This window comes from Tachypleus tridentatus, chromosome 7 (genome assembly GCF_004210375.1).
Source record: "Tachypleus tridentatus isolate NWPU-2018 chromosome 7, ASM421037v1, whole genome shotgun sequence".
Classification (NCBI taxonomy): domain Eukaryota; kingdom Metazoa; phylum Arthropoda; class Merostomata; order Xiphosura; family Limulidae; genus Tachypleus; species Tachypleus tridentatus.
In genome coordinates, this window is record NC_134831.1 from 94131078 (window position 1) to 94146245 (window position 15168).

Below are 15168 nucleotides of genomic sequence, written 5' to 3' on the forward strand. Positions count from 1 at the left end.
TTTACACAAGCATCAATACCAATCAATGCTTTACTAGCATCTTACAAAGTGGCATATAGAGTCGCGAAATGTAAAAAGCCTCACACCATCTTAGAAGAAGTTATTTTACCGGCTGCAGTAGATATGGTGAATCTGCAAGAAGACTGTTTACAAAGGTGCCTATATCCAACAGTACTATCAGTCGTAGAATCCAACACATGGCCAAAGACCTCAACGATCAGCTAATTGAAAAAGTGCAAGGGAAGGAATTCAGGTTACAGCTGGATAAAGAGATGGATAGTAACAAGGATGCTAATTTGATTTGCTACACATGGTGACAAAATTTGGGAAGGCCTTCTCTTTTGTAAAGGTATCTGCAGGAACAAAGGCTCAAGACTTGTTTGACATCCTTGACAATTTTGTATGAAAACAACTTAGACTGGACTAAGTGCGTTGGCGTTTATACCGATGTGGTCGCTCTATGCCCGGCTATTATGGATGATTACAGGCACTCATACGAAGCAAAACTCTTGATGTACTGTGGACCCACTGTATAATCCACAGAGAAGCCCTTGCGTCAAAGCACCTGAGTCTTCGACTGAACTTAGTTCTGGAAAGTGTGTTGAAAGTGGTGAATTTTATAAAAACTCAGTCACAGAAGGCGAGAATTTTTTTATAAACTGTGAGGATATGGAATCTGAGCACACATCTTTGTTATACTGCTGTAGCTCGCGATGGCTCTCCCGTGTGTTCGAATTACGACAGAACTCTACTCTGATCTCGAAGAATAAGAATACGAATGTGCTAAACAGTTTTAGGATAGTGATGTTTTTCAAAATTAACATATCTGTGCGATCTCGTAAAAAAAAAAACTGAATATGTTGAGTCTCTTTCAGCAGGGAGCAACACGCACATTCTGAAACTCGCAGAGAAGGTTTCAGCCTTCAGCAAAAGTTATTAGTATGGAGAAGAAAAATGAATGAAGATGGTGGCAAAGACTGTTTCTCCCTGTTACAGCAGCTTGTTACATCCAATGAAGTTGATTTGACCCACGAACTAAAATATGTTTTTGAGGAGCACCTAACACAGCTCAGTGACTGGTTTGAAAAATTACTTTCCATAAGATATTTAGAAGTTTGCATGGATCCGAGACCCATTCAAGGCTAAGGCTCCATCTGAATTTACTTCTGCAGAAGAAGCAAATCTTGTGACAAGACTTTAAAAACAAAATTTTACAGCATGGAACTAACTGAATTTTGGATATCGGTAAAAGATGAATATCTGCTGCTAAGTGCTAAGGCTCAGCGAATTATAATTCCATTTGTGACGGTCACATCTCTGCGAAGCTGGATTTTCGGTGGTTTCTGTGATAAAAGCAAGTACCGCCCGAAAATCCATGTGGATCAGGAGATAAGGGTGGCGGTGTCCAATCTGAATCCAAGGTTTGAGAAGCTGGACAGTGATCAACGGACGTACACATCCTATTAGTAAATGTGCTTGTTTAAAAATGGAATAAAAATATTGTTTTTACTTTCAGTTTACGTGTATTATTCTTTGAAATAGAAATAAAAACGCAACATTATTTATTTTTCTGTTTAAATTAACGTTATTATTCACATGAACTCGAAAACTATTCATGTACCACATCAACAATAGGAGATTTCGAAACCGATAATTAAAAATATTTTTACTTTCAATTTACGTATATTATTCTTTCAAACGGCTACTAAGTTGTTTGAACCTAACTACTTAAAAAAACTGAAATGTTAGGTTTTTATTTTGCCTAGGGGCGCTGTGAAAAAAAAAAAAACTGCTGAGGCTCAAAGGACATCGTGAACTGAGAAAGTTTGGGATACGCTCCTCTGTACTGACATAACCACAGGAAGGTTAAAGAGTGTTAAGTTATACCTAAACACAATCACATGAGAGAACGAACCTCATTGATGAACCATTAATCAACATGTAAATAGTAGTGGTGACTAGCTGCCTTCCCTCTTGTTTATTTATTTTGAATTTCGCGCAAAGCTACTCGATTGGTATCTGTGCTAGTCGTCCCTAATTTGGCAGTTTAAGACAAGAGGGAAGGCAGCTAGTCACCACCACCCACCGCAAACTCTTGGGCTATTCTTTTACCAACGAATAGTGAGATTGACCGCAACATTATAACGCCCTCACGGCTGAAAGGGTGAACATGTTTAGTGTGACGGGGATTCTTGTTTATCACTTTAAACTTATGAACGGTTATATCAGATAATCCTGGAGAAGCTTAGCTTGATATTTAACAAACAATATGAAATTAAGCCGTCGTGTATATATATATATATATATATATATATATATATCGCACAATATATCGGTTTCGAAATCTCCTATTGTTGATGTGGTACATGAATAGTTTTCGAGTTCATGTGAATAATAACGTTAATTTAAACAGAAAAATAAATAATGTTGCGTTTTTATTTCTATTTCAAAGAATAATACACGTAAACTGAAAGTAAAAACAATATTTTTATTCCATTTTTAAACAAGCACATTTACTAATAGGATGTGTACGTCCGTTGGTCACTGTTCAGCTTCTCAAACCTTGGATTCTGATTGGACACCGCCACCCTTATCTCCTGATCCAGGCCTGGCATGGCCAAGCGCGTAAGGCGTGCGACTCGTAATCCGAGGGTCGCGGGTTCGCGCCCGCGTCGCGCTAAACATTCTCGCCCTCCCAGCCGTGGGGGTGTATAATGTGACGGTCAAACCCACTATTCGTTGGTAAAAGAGTAGCCCAAGAGTTGGCGGTGGGTTGTGATGACTAGCTGTCTTCCCTCTAGTCTTACACTGCTAAATTAGGGACGGCTAGCACAGATAGCCCTCGAGTAGCTTTGTGCGAAATTCCAAAACAAACAAAACAATCTCCTGATCCACATGGATTTTCGGGCGGTACTTGCTTTTATCACAGCAACCGCCGAAAACCCAGCTTCAGAGATATGAAGTCACAAATGGAATTAGAATTCGCTGAGCCTTAGCACTTAGCAGCGGATATTCATCTTTTACCGATATCCAAAATTCAGTTAGTTCCATGCTGTAAAATCTTGTCACAAGATTTTCTTCTTCTGCAGAAGTAAATTCAGGTGAAGCCTTAGCCTTGAATGGGTCTCGGATCCATACAAACTTTTAAATATCTTATGGAAAGTAATTTTCAAACCAGTCACTGAGCTGTGTTAGGTGCTCCTCAAAAGCATATTTTAGTTCGTGGGTCAAATCAACTTCATTGGATGTAACAAGCTGCTGTAACAGGGGAAAACAGTCTTTGCTACCATTTTCATTCATTTTTCTTCTCCATAATAATAACTTTTTCTGAAGGCTGAAACCTCCTCTGCAAGTTTCAGAATGTGCGTGTTGCTTCCCTGCTGAGAGAGATTCAACATGTTCAGTTTCTCGACAAGATTACACAGGTATGCTAATTGGGCGATTGGTATCAATCCATGTATTTTAACTTCAACATCACGTACTTGCACTTCATTAAAATTTGTTTAAAGCTGGTACTCCATGCTATTCAGATAAATAATACAGTTGCGTCTTTAGTACGTATATGAGAAAGCAAAAATTGCTTGTTGAATCTCATGCAGAGCTACTCGAGAGCTATCTGTATTAACCACCCCTACTTTGGAACTGATGTACTAGAAAGAACACAACTAGTAAACAACACCCACTGCCAAATTTTAAGCTGCTTTTTTTTTTTTTACCAGCAAAAAGGAAAGTGTGATTAATTTTTACATTATACCCCCCGGACAGAAAAGGTAAGAATGTCCAGTGGCGGGATTCGAAGTCGATTGCCCTAATCACAAAGTCAGCCTTTCCCATGGGATAGGTGTCAGTTGTCAAGGCCCAGAGAAATTAATGAGAAAATACAAATCGCCTCCAGAAATGTCATAGAACACATCTCTGCATAGTACAGCGAGCGACAACTAAATATCCGCTAGGCGGCTAGCGTATTTTTACAATTAAAAGTATTACACTGCAAATATAAATCACGTTTCATGTAATTCTTCTTTCTCATTGATCAGTCCAAATAACGAGTTCCTATATGAAACGAAAACCTCATTTGGTCATTTGAGTCATGAAAGATAAAAAATAGATATTACTTTTTTTGTTTGTTAGAACTGCAGTGTAAAAATTAAAAAGAATTAGAAGTTTGGTGGTTTCTTTGTTCAGTGTGAAGCCACGTTGGGTATATCTGTTTCCACCGCAAGAAAGCTAACACCAGATTTTAGTGTTATAAGTCTGTAAACTTACTGCTGGCCACTGGGAGACGGGAAATGTGTATGTGGGGACATCAGTAGTTATTCAGACATTATAATAGTCAGAAATAATACTTATGGTTGGTAATGTAATGATGTGAGTAACGTGTACTCTAAGTTCTGGTAATATTTTTAAGGTTTGAGTTTGCCGTATCTTTAATTAGGGAACTTACAAGATATAATTTCTAGCAATTATCCTCATTAATTCAAATGTAATTAACCTTGCAGTAATCCTCAAAATTTCTTGACGAAGAACACGCTATTAATTTTGAAAGAAAATAATTAAAGATACACATTAAAATGTTCCCTATTAATAATGATGCTGGACTAGATGTAGAAAAGATGTGGTGAACATATTGATGTACTTAATATGGTTGTGGCCCAGTGGTTAATTAATTTGGTAAACTAGATGTGAGTTAACAATTTGTTTTTGAATTTCGCCCAAAGCTACACGAGGCCTATCTGCGTTAGCTATCCCTAATTTAATAGTGTAAGACTAGAGGGAAGGCTGCTAGTCATCACCACCCACCGTCAACTGTTGAGCTACTACACTTTTACCAACGAATAGAGGGGTTGACAGTTACTTTATAACGTTTCTACGGCTGTAGGGGCAAACATGCCTGGTGTGACGTGGATTCGAACTCGCGAACACAGATTGCAAGTCGATCACCCTAACCACCAGATAATAAATAAATAAATGAAACACACTTCTGTTTGTGACTATAAGTGCAATGTAAGGTTGACCATCAAATTCGATCAAACAAGAGCAGGCAGTGGATATGTCTTCTCTGTAGTCTTTTAGCTCAGAATTGTAGACAACTAGTGCAGCTAGCCTTCGAATAGCTTTGCGTGAATACCCAAACAAGATTATAACCATTAAGACGTATGTAACTATATCCATTTAGAACTCTCTATGTTGTATACAAACTTTTACAAAGAAAATAAAAGTTATAGTACCTTATGATTCTTTCAGTTTCAGTAACATTCTCAACTGAATGATTTATGAAACGTGTATGGTCTGATAGTTAGGTTTGCTCGACTCATAACCTGAAAATCGCGGGCTTCATAATGTAATGGTCACTCCCACTATTCGTTGGTAAAGGAGTAGCCCAAGAATTCGTGGTGGGTGATGTTGATTATTTGATTTATCTTTAATATATCACTGCTGAATTATCTTGAGGCAGATAGCCAACGAGTAGCTTTGCGCGAAATTAAAAAAAAGAAAAAAGAGTACAAAATCGCCACACTAATTAAATATATTAACAACGAAAGAAACGTTCTTGAAAAATTAGAAAGTGTAATAACTGGTTATGTATGTTTTTCTTTAATATGGAATAAATAATTTATTTATTTATTTTAAATTTCGCACAAAGCTACTCGAGGACTATCTGTACTAGCCGTCCCTAATTTAGAGGGAAGGCAGCTAGTCATCACCACCCACCGCCAACTCTTGGGCTACTCCTTTACCAACGAATAGTGCGATTGATCGTCACATTATAACGCCCCCACGGCTGAAAGGGCGAGCATGTTTGGCGCGACGTGGATGCGAACCCGTGACCCTCAGATTACTAGTCGCACGCCTTAACACGCTTGGCAAGGCCGGGCCCTGGAATAAATAATCTAGGATATTTGTGGCATTTTGAACTTGAGCTGCCCTTATTCATCAGACACGTGAGGTAAATGATCAGGTCAAAGGTTCAGGCACAGCCATCCTGAATAATTCAGATCGGAAAACAACAAACCTCCATTGTCAATGGAATATCGGAATTAACTCTCACTTTTATAATGAGAACACCAGTGAGTATGTTTTGTATAAAGTTTGAACCTTTGACCTTTCGATCTGCAATTTGGCACACAACCTGTTAGGTCACAAACTAGGTAATTAGAAGAAAATTTACTTGGATTTTTCCAGTTCATTATTAACCTGTACTGTGTTCTATTAAATATGTGTATAATAAATGAAGTGATGTCCTCATTAGGATAACATTATTAAGAAACACTCAGGATAACACAGGTAGAATTGATAGACGGAACGTATATAAGGCACTACTTATTGTAGCCAAAAACTGGAGATCTTTATCAATTTATCTCGGAGAGAGAGAGAATAGAAATACCACACTTTGTTCTTTGGACAGCACAGAAAGAGGGAATAGATATAACACACTGTTTGTTCTTTCTAGAGTACAGAGAGAGAGAATAGAAATACCACACTTTGTTCTTTGGACAGCACAGAAAGAGGGAATAGATATAACACACTGTTTATTCTTTCTAGAGTACAGAGAGAGAGAATAGAAATACTACACTTTGTTCTTTGGACAGCACAGAAAGAGGGAATAGATATAACACACTGTTTGTTCTTTGTAGAGTACAGAGAGAGAGAATAGAAATACCACACTTTGTTTTTTGGACAGCACAGAAAGAGGGAATAGATATAACACACTGTTTGTTCTTTCTAGAGTACAGAGAGAGAGAATAGAAATACTACACTTTGTTCTTTGGACAGCACAGAAAGAGGGAATAGATATAACACACTGTTTGTTCTTTGTAGAGTACAGAGAGAGAGAATAGAAATACTACACTTTGTTCTTTGGACAGCACAGAAAGAGGGAATAGATATAACACACTGTTTGTTCTTTGTAGAGTACAGAGAGAGAGAACAGAAATACCACACTGTTTGCTCTTTGTAAAGTACACACACAGAGAGAGAATAGAAATACCACACTGAGATTCTGATGAGTAATAAAATTGAATCGGGTACACGCGCACCCCATTCTTTGTATTGCTTTTAATACAAAACTGTTTTGTACTGGGGGGACAAAAAAAGCTAATAAGAAAAGCATCATAGATTACTTTATTGTAATCCTGCCTAAATTAATTTCGAATAACGTGGCTGTTGATGTTTTAGAGATTTCAAACTTTTAACAACTCGAGAAATTTTAATAACGTTTCCCGAAGACCCTCACCCAAACCATGTTGAACAATTCCTGTACAGTCTTCTGCGATAAAACCCCCAAACAAGAATAACCCTGATAGCTCTTCTGAAATCGTAATTTTATCATTCAACGAGTCCTTTGAGATTACTTGACAAAATAATGTCTTTATATTTTTTAACATTTAGCACAGAGTACTACAACTTGTAAGCAGTTGGGCTTGTTGGTCTACGTTCACAAAACATGTTCTCACTTTCAACAGAAATTTATTCACTAAAGGTACTACGACTACCGTAAAAATACATTCAGTTGTACAACTCAAGACTAGTCGAATGAATAACTGAATAAACGCAAGAGCAAACACTGCTCTTCATAAAGTTTTCAATCACTAAATGAACTGAAATTGACTGAATGCCTCACTGATTCTCGTATTATAATATACTCTTGTTTCTAGATATTTCACTGATTCTCTTATTATAATATACTCTTGTTTCTAGATATTTCACTGATTCTCTTATTATAATATACTCTTGTTTCTAGATGTTTCACTGATTCTCTTATTATAATATACTCTTGTTTCTAGATGTTTCACTGATTCTCTTATTATAATGTACTCTTGTTTCTAGATATTTCACTGATTCTCTTATTATAATATACTCTTGTTTCTAGATGTTTCACTGATTCGCTTATTATAATATACTCTTGTTTCTAGATGTTTCACTGATTCGCTTATTATAATATACTCTTGTTTCTAGATGTTTCACTGATTCTCTTATTATAATATACTCTTGTTTCTAGATGTTTCACTGATTCTCTTATTATAATGTACTCTTGTTTCTAGATATTTCACTGATTCTCTTATTATAATATACTCTTGTTTCTAGATATTTCACTGATTCTCTTATTATAATATACTCTTGTTTCTAGATGTTTCACTGATTCGCTTATTATAATATACTCTTGTTTCTAGATGTTTCACTGATTCTCTTATTATAATATACTCTTGTTTCTAGATGTTTCACTGATTCTCTTATTATAATGTACTCTTGTTTCTAGATGTTTCACTGATTCTCTTATTATAATGTACTCTTGTTTCTAGATGTTTCACTGATTCTCTTATTATAATATACTCTTGTTTCTAGATGTTTCACTGATTCTCTTATTATAATGTACTCTTGTTTCTAGATATTTCACTGATTCTCTTATTATAATATACTCTTGTTTCTAGATATTTCACTGATTCTCTTATTATAATATACTCTTGTTTCTAGATGTTTCACTGATTCGCTTATTATAATATACTCTTGTTTCTAGATGTTTCACTGATTCTCTTATTATAATATACTCTTGTTTCTAGATGTTTCACTGATTCTCTTATTATAATGTACTCTTGTTTCTAGATGTTTCACTGATTCTCTTATTATAATATACTCTTGTTTCTAGATGTTTCACTGATTCTCTTATTATAATGTACTCTTGTTTCTAGATATTTCACTGATTCTCTTATTATAATATACTCTTGTTTCTAGATGTTTCACTGATTCTCTTATTATAATATACTCTTGTTTCTAGATATTTCACTGATTCTCGTATTATAATATATCTTGTTTCTAGATGTTTCACTGATTCTCTTATTATAATATACTCTTGTTTCTAGATGTTTCACTGATTCTCTTATTATAATGTACTCTTGTTTCTAGATATTTCACTGATTCTCTTATTATAATATACTCTTGTTTCTAGATGTTTCACTGATTCGCTTATTATAATATACTCTTGTTTCTAGATGTTTCACTGATTCTCTTATTATAATATACTCTTGTTTCTAGATGTTTCACTGATTCTCTTATTATAATGTACTCTTGTTTCTAGATATTTCACTGATTCTCTTATTATAATATACTCTTGTTTCTAGATATTTCACTGATTCTCTTATTATAATATACTCTTGTTTCTAGATGTTTCACTGATTCGCTTATTATAATATACTCTTGTTTCTAGATGTTTCACTGATTCTCTTATTATAATATACTCTTGTTTCTAGATGTTTCACTGATTCTCTTATTATAATGTACTCTTGTTTCTAGATGTTTCACTGATTCTCTTATTATAATGTACTCTTGTTTCTAGATATTTCACTGATTCTCTTATTATAATATACTCTTGTTTCTAGATATTTCACTGATTCTCTTATTATAATATACTCTTGTTTCTAGATGTTTCACTAATTCGCTTATTATAATATACTCTTGTTTCTAGATGTTTCACTGATTCTCTTATTATAATATACTCTTGTTTCTAGATGTTTCACTGATTCTCTTATTATAATGTACTCTTGTTTCTAGATATTTCACTGATTCTCTTATTATAATATACTCTTGTTTCTAGATGTTTCACTGATTCTCTTATTATAATATACTCTTGTTTCTAGATATTTCACTGATTCTCGTATTATAATATATCTTGTTTCTAGATATTTCACTGATTCTCGTATTATAATATATCTTGTTTCTAGATATTTCGCAAAATCTCTCGATCATTAGCATTCATGAACCTCGTAGTCAGTTGAGTGTTATCATATTTTTAGCAGCCCTCTCTTGCTTTGTTTGTTTGTTTTGAATTTCGCGCAAAGCTACTCGATTGCTATCTGCGCTAACCGTCCCTAATTTAGCAGTGTAAGACTAGAGGGAAAGCAGCTAGTCATCACCACCCACTGCCAACTCTTGGACTACTCTTTTACCCACGAATAGTGGGATTGACCGTCACATTATAACGCCCTCACGGCTGAAAGGGCGAGCATGTTTTGGTGCGAGCGGGATTCGAACCTGTGACCATCGGATTTACGAGTCGAACGCCTTAACGCGCTTGGTCACCCCCCTCTTTTACAAACACCTAAAGTGAAACATATAAAACTTTAGGTTGGGATAGTGTGTGTACAACCTAAAGTGCTGTTTACCTTATTCCTAGCTAAAGTGTATCCTGTAAATAGCTTTAGAGACTGTAATGGTTTTGCACTTATCTTTTCCATGTCAACTTAATCAAAAAGCTGTAAAAATAATTCATTTTGTGATAACTAATATGACAGCATATAATATGTTAGTAAAGCTCATTAAGTTGTCAATATAACCCAAGAAAAACACAGCTTCTTAACACATTTCATTAATTTATTTTACTCTATTTTATGATTTTGTTTGTATGCGGGAGGTGGGGTTAAAATCAGTATCATGTGATATTCCATTATAATTTGTTTTCATCTCTCTCTCTGGACTTGGTTGATCTTACGTACCCTGGAGGGTCAGGTGCACTTTGACCTTTTCCTCTTTCCGTTACTTTCATTATCATGCAGTGTAGGTTTGTATAGCTTTTGCCCTAGGGTCAGAGTGGTCTGAGGCTACTCCGACTCTTTTCAGGGCAATGTTCATGTACTAGTTTCGCACATTTATAGATATTATTTACCCTATCAGTAGGAAGTTTAGTTTGATGGTGTTGCTTTTCTCCCTCACATATATATTTTTATTATGTTTTTAAATTTATTTTTTGTGTTTTAAATATACGTTGATTGGGAAGAGAAGTTTAGGACTAACTTCATCACGCATGCGGTACCTGTTTAGTTCGTGGAGAGAAGTTTAGGACTAACATCATCACGCATGCTGTACCTGTTTAGTTCGTGGAGAGAAGTTTAGGACTAATTTCATCACGCGTGCGGTACCTATCTAGTTCGTATAGTAATTCATTTTTTATCCAATTTTTATCAAAATACGTTACTGTACCACGTAGGAGTCTACCTGGTATGGTTGATATGTTTGAATATTTGTGTGTGAAATTAGATGATGTGGTTCTGGGAACTCTGTGTGCTGTTGTGAGGAATGTGTTTTATAATGGTTGCAGCTTTCACTTCGTAGGGAGAGTTCGTTTGTTTGGAATTTCGCGTGAAGCTACACGAGGCCTATCAGCACAAGCCGTCCCTAATTTAGCAGTGTAAGCCTACAGGAAAGGAAGCTAGTCGTTACCACTCACCGTGAACTCTTGGGTTACATATATATATTTTTCTCTACAAGTTGGTTTTCTCGTCATCATTGATCTTGGGTTACTTACTCCTTTACCAACGAAGAGTGAAATTGACTGTCGCTTTATAACGCCTCACGGCTTAAAGGATGGGCATGTTTGACGTGTCGGGAATTCGAACCTGTGACCCTCAACCCCCGGAGTGTGATTCCAGCCCTAATCACTTGGCCATACGGGGTCTAACAAGATTAGTACGTTTAAAGTTAAATGTTTTCTGTTTGTACCAGGCATGGCCAGGTGAATTAAGGCGTTCGACTCCTAATCTGAAGGTCGCAGCTTCGAATCTTTGTCGCACCAAACATGTTCGCCCTTTCAGCCGTGGGGGCGTTACATGTCACCATTAATTCCACTATTCGTTGTTTAAATAGTGGCCCAAGAGTTGGCTGTGGGTGGTAATGACCAGCTGCCTTCCCTCTAGTCTTACACTCTTAAATTAGAAACGGCTACTAGTGCAGATAGCCCATGAGTAGTTTTGCGCGAAATTCAAAAACAAAATCTACATAAATTTAGAATAATTATATGGTCAAGTGAGGCTGCATTTAGGTTATGAATGTATATCCTTGTACGAAAATAAAGTTATTATTCTATAATTATGTAGCTTTGAAAGCGACACATCTTCTTTTTACACTTTTTTTTTTTTATATAAACCGAAATGGTTGGTTTAGAGAATAGTCGCGCTGGACTACCTGCTTTGTCCACGTGAAGAATCGATACCCTGATTTTATCATTAAAAGTCCGTAAACTTACCGTTGTCCCACGGGGAGATAAACGTGGAATGTTTTGGGGCAAAATAAATAATTTTGAATAAGAAACAAACCTTTAATTCATGTTACTTGTTGTTATTATTATTATTCTCGTGAGTTCTGTGTTGTCTAAAGTTATAAGCATGTCGGACTTTGAATCTAATAGTTCATGACTTGCATCCCATTGCTGAAAAGACGTTCTCTATACTTTGGGGCCATGGGTATTTTATAAAGATGAGGGTCAATTTCTCTTATCCAAGGCTTTTTTTTTAACACCGAGTTGAGCAACCAAGGTAGTTAGACGTGTTATTTTTCACTCTTTTGCTTAGATAGGTTATTAGCCAACCAATTCAACGCCAGATAACCTGCCTGCTCCACTGGTAATCCTTGATTAATTACCCTTCAACTTTTCCTCATGACAGATAGTTACCTTCGTCGACAAACCCAAGCTCAAAGTAATCATCGACCTTATCAAAACTAGGATCATTTGCTGAGGTGGAATCTTTTACTCAGGCCAACCTACACTCATTATAAAACGCCGACATTAGCGTCAGGTGTTCCAACCTTAAAAGTTTTACTAACCTTTCTACTTAGAGGCGTCGACCCTTTTATAAAACAGACGAAATTCAACAAACTGTAGAAGAACATATCAAAAGTAAACTACACTTCATTCATAGAATACGTTCCAGAACAACAGGCCAAATCACCCACTATATCAAAGTGGTTACAAATTCTAAAACCACAACACACTATATCCTCTCTAATGACTGTTTTTACCATCTTTTTCATTTCAGAGCCTAACGTCCAGCCAATACTTCTATAACAGCCAGCATGATTTCTCCTCACCCATTCGAAATCAATGGATCACTAGAGACTTTCACGAAACAACGAACATTTTAAAAAACTACATCCAACACCAACGATAAGAATACACAGACAACAATACTCACGAAGACTTCAATACAGGCACAGGCCACAAGTCTTTAAGTTATTATGTCCATTTCCACGGACAAACTCCATCTAACCTGTCAAGAAACGCAAACATGAACCTCCAAGAAGAACAGATAAATCCAAACACAAAATCAAACCAACGAATCCAATAAGGTCGTCCATGAAACTCAACCAGCTGAGACTGAAAACCTCACTGAAGATACCATTCTCACGCCAGATCAGTCTTAGTCGTCCAGCACCCCATACAGAAACTGATTCAGCAAACTTCACTTCAACCCTACAAGCGCCCAGTTTTTTCTTACCTCTTTTTTGTTGTTTTTATTGTTCGAGAGCATTTATCTATGAACACTAATCCATGTCTTTTTTTTTCACGTCTTCATTCGGGCACGGACACGGCAATTTCATTTGGTGTTCTGGGCTTGAAAGTGGGTTTTCTCAGGGTAATCCCCCCCAACAGACACACACAAGCAGCAGAATTTCTATTCAACCTAGGATCCATTGATTCCAGCTCTGAAAAGACTCGTCTTAACATAAGTTTAATGTATACTTAAAAACAATTATTGCCAAACCTCAAAATCTTCTAGTTTTTCTAACACGATCCAGAATTTAATTCTTTAAACCAGCTATTTACTTAATATCAAGTTAATCATGAAATCAGTCAACAGGTGTGAATATATTCAGTCTGTATTTCCCTCCTTCTCTCTACAACACCCCATGCCGACAGAAACTAGGGATATCTCAAGCCCTTGATACGAACAACAGAATAAGCCTCATCTTTCTCTAGCAGCTAAGTAACCATCCAGTTACGTTCTTCTTCTTTTGATCCCCAAGTCTCCCAATAGATTCGTCTGACGTTGCATAATAATTTTAATCAGCAAATATAATATCACCGCTAAATCACGGCAAATTAGAACACTAAGTGTTAAGTGACTTTAAATATTTAATCACGAAGTAAGGCGAGTGTGTGTGTTTTCTAATAACAAAGCCACATCGGACTATCTGCTGAGCCCACCTTGATTTTAGCGTTTTAAATCCGTAGACCAACCGCTGTACTAGCAGGGGACGCAATGAGGTGAAGAGAAATAGAAGTTTGTGACCGCCCCTGGTTATGTTTTACTCCTCCTCAGTAATGAAATTGTTTGTTTGTTTTTTGAATTTCGCGCAAAGCTATTCGAGGGCTATCTGCGCTAGCCGTCCCTAATTTAGCAGTGTGAGACTAGAGAGAAGGCATCACCACCCACCGCCAACTCTTGGGTTACTCTTTTACCAACGAATAGTGGGATTTACCTTAACATTATAATGCCCTCACGGCTGAAAGAGCAAGCATGTTCGGTGTGATGGGGATTCGAACCCGGATTACGAGTCGAGTGCTTTAACCACCTGGCCATGCCGGGCCAGTGTAATGTAATATACTTTAACCTAAACTCCTGTCACACTTTGTTGTTGTTTGTCTTCTTAGTTGGTCAGGCTAGAATTAAAGATTGGTGGTGTTGACTGCTGTTCTAATAGTCAAAAACTAGAGATAGCTAGTGCAGTTAGCCATTGTGCATCTTTTCTCAAATAACCGGAACAAACTTATCGAAAATTGAAATTTATGCAGTTGCAGAGTTATGTTTAACTTCAGAATAACATAAAAAAATTGTATTAATTGACAATCATATTTTACTGTGACTATTATTCTAGATTGATTGCGCATGAAAACGTTGCTTTTATATTTAGAAATAAGACGCTAGTTGTTGTATATATAATATATATGTATACATCGAAGAAATTCAGTACTGAATATAGTCATCTGGTGTTGTAAAATTCCATTTCCGATTTCAATGCGTTTTCTACCGAATACTGCCGAGACTCCTTCCACCATTATCGTTGTTGAAAAACAAGTTTCACCTAGAGAAATAAAGAGAGCGGGGTAGCGGAGTACAATTGGAGACAGCTGGTCTGTTTATCCTTGGTTCTTGGAGCGATTCGTGATGCAGTGGGCTTTATTTACCTGGTAAAAGTTTTATGCTGTAGACTACTGTTCTTTGTATGAAATGCTGCAGTTTACGGTATATTGTTATTTCAATTATATGGTTATATAAACTGTGTTACGAATATGATTCGTTTTATTGATGTTAAATTACTGTTTTAGCGTTACGGGTTACGCCATTCTTTTACTCTATGTTGAACTAACACAAATCTGTTGTGTACGTGACATTAATAGTA

General features: G+C 36.3%; 1 protein-coding gene across 1 annotated transcript in view; it reads left to right on the forward strand.

The window, feature by feature from the left end:
- Nucleotides 1-14817: 14817 nt before the first annotated feature.
- Nucleotides 14818-15168, forward strand: part of LOC143256215 (zinc finger SWIM domain-containing protein 8 homolog) — a 93959-nt gene continuing 93608 nt past the window's right edge. Inside the window, 1 exon segment of the mRNA XM_076513105.1 lies at nucleotides 14818-14956. The gene's annotated coding sequence lies outside the window, so the exon portion shown is untranslated.